Below are 7624 nucleotides of genomic sequence, written 5' to 3'. Positions count from 1 at the left end.
GGAATATCACAGACTGCAACGAACACGACCAAATGATGACCCTGAAGAAATAAGAGGGGCCTCGTGAAGAGCTCTGAATAGCATGCCAGGGTCCTGAGGCTCCAGAGGGTGCCACCAAAGAGCTTTAAGTCTTAGAGTCTTAGTAAGTTCACCCTGGGTGAAGTGTGGAGATGAAGTATCAGCAAAGAAGTATCAGAGGCATGGAATCGGTGAGGAAACCATTGCAATGATCTAGACAAGATCATGAAGGCTTAATTAAACCAGGGGTAGTAAAACAGAGGTGTGTACAGATGTTAAGAGCTGCAAACAGAGTAAAAATGATAGGCCACGGACAAAAACCCAGTTGACCTAGTATCTCTTTTTTTTATTCTTACAAGTAGTCAAGTTATTTACTTAAATGATTCCATGTGGAGCATAAATCCCATGCGAGACAACTGTCTAAATTAATTTCATTTCTCTGATAAAATACATAGGAGTGCTACTGAGCGGTAAGACAACTGAAATACACACAAGGCAGGATGGAAAAGAAAAGAAGAGCACAGGGTTATGTAAAATAAGCAATTCTCAGTAGTTGCCAGAGGTCAAAGTTTGAGGGTAGAATTTGATTATGGCAGATTATCAAAAGGGAATTTGGGGGGAGGGGGAGGGTACAGGGAACAGACAAAAGTGTTCTATATCTTGACTATTGTGGTAGTAATGTGACTTTTTGCTTTTGTAAAAACTCATAAACCTATACACCAAAAAGAATGAATTTCTCAGAATAGCAGTCTGAGAAAGGAAACCTGCTTACTCTTGGATATTTATTCATTCACTAATTCATTCACTCAGAATACACATATTCAACAAATAGCACATATTCCATGCCTGAAACTCTTACGTGTTAGATACACGGTGGGAAATGGGCCCCATGGAGCCTGCAGTACAGTGGAAAAGATATCCATTAAGTAAATATTTCTGTAAATTCAATTACAATTGTGATAGGAAAAAAGAGCGACATAATATGAAAGCATGGAACAAGCTTCCCTCAAGTGGTGATATTAAAGCTAAACCCCGGGGCACCTGGGTGGCTCAGTCGGTTGAGCGCCCACTCGATTTCAGCTCAGGTCACGATCTCAGGGTCATGACATCGAACCCTGCAGTGGGCTCCACCCTCAGCGTGGAGTCTGCTTGAGATTGTCTCTTTCCCTCTGTCTCTGCCCCTCCCCCTGTGCCCTCTCTCTCTCTCTCAAAATAAAATCTTTAAAAAAAAAAGATCCTATTGAAAAAAAAAAGGTTCTCTCTCTCCCTCTGCCCCTTACCCCCCCCAAAAAAAGCTAAACCCTAAGGATAAATTAAGTTGACTAAAAGTGAAGAGGAGTGGTCAAGGGAGAACAACACATTTGGGAAGACTGAGGTATGAGCTTTCACATACCATGCACACTCTTGCATACTCACACATGCTCACAAATACCCTCACAAACTTACCTCCTCATGTACACATTACTAAATTTTGTGTTTCTCTCTAAGACTCTTTATGCTATGTATATTCCTATAATGGAAATTGGTAAGGACTTTCTATAGACTTCCTGTATCTACCCCTTAGCAGATAGGACACCCCAATAAAATTATTTAACCTATTTGTACCCCAATTTTGGGCCACATGCTCAGCAGGGAGTCTGCTTGAGATTCTCTCCCTTTTCTTCTGTCCCTTCCCCTGCAAAATAAATAAATCTTTTTTTAAAGGCTCTTTTTTTTATTTTATTTTATTATGTTATGTTAGTCACCATACATTACATCATTAGTTTTTGATGTAGTGTTCCATGATTCATTGTTTGTGCATAACACCCAGTGCTCCATGCAGAACGTGCCTTCCTCGATACCCATCACCGGGCTAACCCATCCCCCCACCCCCCACCCCTCTAGAACCCTCGGTTTGTTTCTCAGAGTCCATAGTCTCTCATGGTTCATCTCCGCCTCCGATTTCCTCCCCTTTCATTTTTCCCTTCCTACTAGTTTCTCCTTTTTTTAACATATAATTTATTATTTGTTTCAGAGGTACAGGTCTGTGATTCATCAGTCTTATATAATACCCAGCGCTCACCATAGCACATACCCTCCCCAATGTCCATCACGCAGCCACCCCAACCCTCCCACCCCCCACCACCCCAGCAACACTCAGTTTGTTTCCTGAGATTTGGAGTCTCTTATGGTTTGTCTCCCTTTCTGGTTTCATCTTGTTTCATTTTTTCCTCCCTGCCCCTATGATCCTCTGTCTTGTTTCTCAAATTTAAAGGCTAACTTTTAAAAAACACTGACAATACAAGTATTGAGGAAGATGGACAATAGTTGGGTCTCTTCCACATTGCCAATGAAAGTGAAAAATGGTAAAACCACTTTGGAAAACAGTTTGACAGCTTCCTTTAAAGTTAAACATACACTTAACATCTGAACCAGCTACTCCATGCCTAGGCATTTACCAAAATGAAACAAAACCATATGTCCACACAAAGACTGTTCATAGCAACTTTATTCATAATAGCCAAAAATTGAAACAACCCAAATGTCCACCAATAAATGAATGGCTAACAAACTGTGCTATTAACACAATAAATTACTATCCAGCAATAAAAATATAACTACTAGCAAATGCAACCATGTGGGTGAATCTCATGGTTCTCGCACCATGCTGAGTGAAAGAAGCTAAACACAAAAGAGTACATTCTGTATGGTTCCATTTGTATGCTATGCTAGAGAGGTAAAATGAATCTACAGTGATAGAAATCAGATCAATGGTTGCCTAGAACAGTGAGTGGAGAGAGGGATTGACTGCAAAGGAGTGTGTACAAGGGAATTGTCTAGTTGATAAAAATGTGCTGTATCTTGACTGTGGTGATGGTTATATGGGTGTATGCACTTAGTGAACTATACACTTAACCTATTGTATGTAAACTATACCTCACAAAGTCAATTTTTAAAAGGATGGATGCCTAACTCTTTAAAAGCCTTATCTTCATCATCATCCTACAATGAGTCATTCAGCAGTAAATTTTATAAGGAACAAGTTCTTTATGAATCATGCACAGGCACCCCAAATAAGTGTCTAACCACTTATTTGTGTTATATGTGCATAGCTGGAGAAATAGCTGCCCATTAACCTAGCCCTTGCCCATCCTCTCTGATTCTGAGCCACAGAAGAAACTGTAACTTCAGTTCTCATCTTCCTAAGTATCCTCATTAACGATTTGTTGATCAGTTCCTGAAGTAAGTGTCCATGTTTATTTTTTTTTAAGATTTCATTTATTTATTTGACAGAGAGAGAGCAAAAGAGCACAAGCAGGGGGAGCGGGGGAGGGAGAAGCAGTCTTCCAGCTGAGCAGAGAGCCCAATGCGGGGCTCCATAACCAGGACCCTGGGATCATGACCTGAGCTGAAGGCAGACACTTAACCGACTGAGCCACCCAGGGACCCCTTACTTTTAAGCAAGTTCTACCATCTGAAATCTTGGCTGGCTGCAGAGCTTAAGGGTACATTCTCTTCAAAATCTGCGCCAGTCTCATACCGGAGGTAATGGTTAGTCTGACTGCATAATGAACCAGTGCTAATGATGGTCAGATAGGCTGCCCTAATTACCTTCCCCTGCTCAAGGACCCTCTTAAAGACTTTTCTGAAAACACAGGCAATAGGAAAGCTAGACCTTCCTCTCCTTGAAATTTTCCTGTCTATAGTCAGAAACTGATGGACAAAAGCAAAGCATCATAAACTAAGGGCTCTGCTAGTGTGCACAATGATCGTACATGCTAAGATGAGTGCCTCCATTTATTGGAAAACCTTCCTTCCTGATTTAGAGACTTTCAAAAAAAAAAAGATTTTATGTATTTGAGAGAGAGAGTGAGTGATTGAGAGAGAGAGAGCAGAAGCCAGTGGGGAGAGGCAGAGGGAGAGGGAGAAGCAGACTCCCCGCCCAGCAAGGAACCTGACGCGGGGCTTGATCTCAGGACCCTGGGATCATGACCGGGGCCAAAAGCAGACGTTCAACTGACTGAGCCACCCAGGCACCCTGATTTAGAGCCTTGATAGGTAGCAAGATGCTCACTTCAGCAGCACATATACTAAAACTAGAATGATACAGAGAACATTAGCATGACCCCTGCACAAGGATGACACACAACATCTTAAAAAAAAAATTCATAGAAAAAGAGAACAGACTTGTGGTTATCAGAGGAAGGGAGTGGGAGGTGGGGAAATTGGGTGAAGGTGGTCAAAAGGTACAAACTTGCACGTACAAGATAAGTAAGTCCTGGGAATGTATTGTACATGATGACTACAGTTAACATTGCTGTGTGGTATATCTGAAAGTTACTAAGAGAGCAGATCTAAGAGTTCTCATCACAAGGAAAATCACAAAATTTTTGTAACTATATGAGGTGATGGATGTTAACCAAACTTATCGTAGCAACCATTCACAATGTATATATGTCGAGTTATTATACAGTACACCTTAAACTTACATATAGTGCTGTATATCAATTATATCTCAATAAAACTGGGGGGAAGAAGAATAGCAGAAAATGCATAAAACTTACTACAAGCCCAAATCCTGTGTTATCTATTGTATTAGTTTTCTATGGCTGCATAGCAAATTACCACAAACTTAGCCGTTGAAACACCAACCATTTATTGTCTCACGGTTCAGCAGGTCAGAAAGCTGAGTGGTCCTGACAGTACTCTCTGCATGGAATAACACAAGGCCGAACTCCAGGAGTCAGCTGGGCAGGGCTTTTATCTGAAGGTTCTGGACAAGAATCTGCTTCCAAGCTTATTCAGCCTGTTGGCAAGATTCGGTTCCTTGGGTAGGTAGGACTGAGATCCCATTTTCTTTCTGGCTATCTGGAAACTACCTGCGTTCCTCAGCTCACAGCCCCCCTTCCTCATCTTCAAAGCCAATAATTGTAGGTGTAATCTTTCTCAGGATTCAAATCTCTCTAACTTCCTCTTCTGTGACCAGCCAGAGAAAACTCTTCTTTTAAAGGGCTCATGTGATTAGATCAGGTGCACCTGGATAGTCTCCCTACCTTAAGGTCAACTGATTAGTAACCTTAATCACATCCAGAAAATTACTTTTGTCATGTAACATAATGTAATCACAGGAATAACACCAGAGGCAGATACCATGAAGCCATCTTAGAATTCTGCCCACCATAGTGATGCTAGATTTTGTCCAGCAACACTGACCTGCTCTGTATCCCTAGAGTTACCATTCACCCAAACATTTTAAAGTCTTTAAAAACAAATGCTGCTAGTCAGTGATTAGGAGCCTACTTTCCAGATTATAGTAATCAAGACTAGGATACCATAAAAAATACCAGATTTAAAGTTAAAGGAACTGTGTTTAAATCCCAAGTGTCAGGGCAGAAAGAAGTTATTATGAGCTGGGAAAAGCTTCCTAGAAGTGGCACCCACGCAGAGCTTTCTAGGATGCAGAGAATTTGGGTAGGCAAGAGCATGACCAAAGATAGGAATGAATAGGGCATCGGCAGAGTAGTGAGGAGACCCACCTTACAGCCTCTTTGGGACTAATGGATGATCAGACAGATGGGGGAAACAAAAAAGATGGCTTTATAAATCAGGACAAGAGTTTGCATTTGATTCAATAAGCAATACTGAACCTTTGAAACCTTCTTAGGTTTCACAAAAGTATGCTGAATAGTTAGAAATTGTTGGATTGGTGAGAAAAATAATAAGATTAGAGAAAGAATAATTAGAAAGCAATGGGAGACACAGATTGCTTATCTATTAGAAATACATACTGACATTCCACGATGAATGGGATAGGTTTAAACATCTTCAAAAGAAAAATAAGGGGGAAGAAACAAAAATAATAAAGTGATTATAACTGATGAAGCTTCCTGATAGGTACACGAGGGTTCAATATAGTATTCTGCCTACTTCTGCATGTTTGAATGTTTCCATAATAAAATGGGTTTTTTTAAGCCTATTGTGGTAATCGAGGAATGAAGTCATAAAAACCTAAACATAGGTGGTAGCAGGGAAAATAGAAAGAAAAGATTAATTCCACAAATATTTTGACCTTGATAACAGATTTGATATAACAACTTCAGCTGAGGGAATAAATAAAACTGACTCATTTATATAGCCTTGGAAATAAAATGTCTTAAAAAGGAACCTATCAACCTGAACTTTCAATGAAGTTAGTTCCTCATTAGTCTGTATGATTGGAATGCATGTAGAAATTAATCATCTGTGTAAGTTAAATTTCTGCCCATAGAGCTTTTTCTCTATCTACTTCACCACATGAGAAAACTGGACAGATTTTTTTGTTAAGTTTAGAAGGTCTGTTTGGAAAAAGCTGCCTATTAAAATATGCTTTGATTGATCTATACAAAAAATAACTTTGTAAGTCCCTAGATGCGTCTCATTTATTTATTTTTCTCTTAGACATGGCAATGTAGGATATTAATTTTAAAGTTTTCCACAAGTTGAGTCCAGAATTTTATCTTTTTAAAAAATTATCCAGGAATCCTCTGGGCACAAGCACCCAAAAGACCCAAATCTTTTTGTTTTCCCAAGTGATATATTTTTGTTTTCCACAAAATTGCTATCCTGAGGATGAACAGTTCTTATTTCCATATCTGCAAGAGCCTAAAAAGGAGAATTTTTTTGAAATTCTTAATGTAATTTTAGAAGGAATATGTCTTGGGGTAAAAAGGGATAGAAAGGCTTTCAAAAGATGAATGAAAGTGATATCATAAGTAAAAAACATTTGGAGCCATTTCAGAAAGAGAGGCCCTCGATGGGCAGGCTCTCACTGAGACAAATGCTCCAACTCAAACCCTAAGCCCCTGAAAGACAGGAGTGGTTCACTTCCAGAGCATTCGACACCTGAGGCTTCCATGAGACACACCTGAGGCTTCACGGGGGAGCCCACACTCTTCCACAAGCACTTGAGGCTGAAGGCCTGCCCGAGGGATGTTTGGCTGCAAATACAGAGAAAAGGCCATGGGCATTAAGATACCGTGAGTTGAGAAAATAAACACTGATTTCAAACTTATGCTCCAAATCAATTAAGCTAAGAAATCTAGTATTATTTTATAATCTTAAATTTGTCCCTATTATCAAACCCAAAGGTATTAAGCTGTTCCTACAGGAAACATGTGCTGGATTCAGGTACCAAGTACCCTGAGCTATTGAAATCTCTATTTTCAAATAAATAGCCAGAATATTGTCACTTGAAAAAATAATATCTAGACCTAAAACACTAAATTTCAATGGATTTTGGCAAAGTGGTTCAGTATTTATTGTCTGAAATCATAGATTTCCTGGAGTTGATCTTTCACTTTCAAATGTCTGTGGTTTCCAGGAAGTGCTTACCCTGGTTTTATCATTACAAGGTCAGATGGTCAAAAATGAAGACATGTCATTTATGACCATTTTGCTTTTTAGGTAGTATGATCAAGGTGAAGAGTACCAAGTTTGTTCCCATGCATACCAGAGAACAGAACCAATGATAATCAATTATTGATTGTTGTAAGTTTCAATTAATTGAAGTTCTTTTAACCATTATAATAATTTTTAAATTATAGCCAATAATTACTTTATTGCTTCTACTAAAGTTTATCAATGTTAA

The 7624-nt window shown here is 39.3% G+C and overlaps 1 non-coding gene across 1 annotated transcript; it reads left to right on the top strand.

Annotated features, from left to right (window-relative positions):
* Positions 1–4064: 4064 nt before the first annotated feature.
* LOC114221120 (U6 spliceosomal RNA) lies at positions 4065–4168 on the top strand. Its single transcript, XR_003611683.1, has one exon. It is a non-coding gene; the product is annotated as a U6 spliceosomal RNA (small nuclear RNA).
* Positions 4169–7624: the final 3456 nt, after the last annotated feature.

The sequence above is a fragment of the Eumetopias jubatus genome, unplaced genomic scaffold, assembly GCF_037043125.1.
Source record: "Eumetopias jubatus isolate StellerSeaLion01/CBP00866 unplaced genomic scaffold, mEumJub1_p1.0 scaffold_1, whole genome shotgun sequence".
NCBI classification, from domain to species: Eukaryota; Metazoa; Chordata; class Mammalia; order Carnivora; family Otariidae; genus Eumetopias; species Eumetopias jubatus.
Note: the sequence above shows the minus strand (reverse complement) of the source record. Positions and strands in the feature narration are given on the sequence as shown.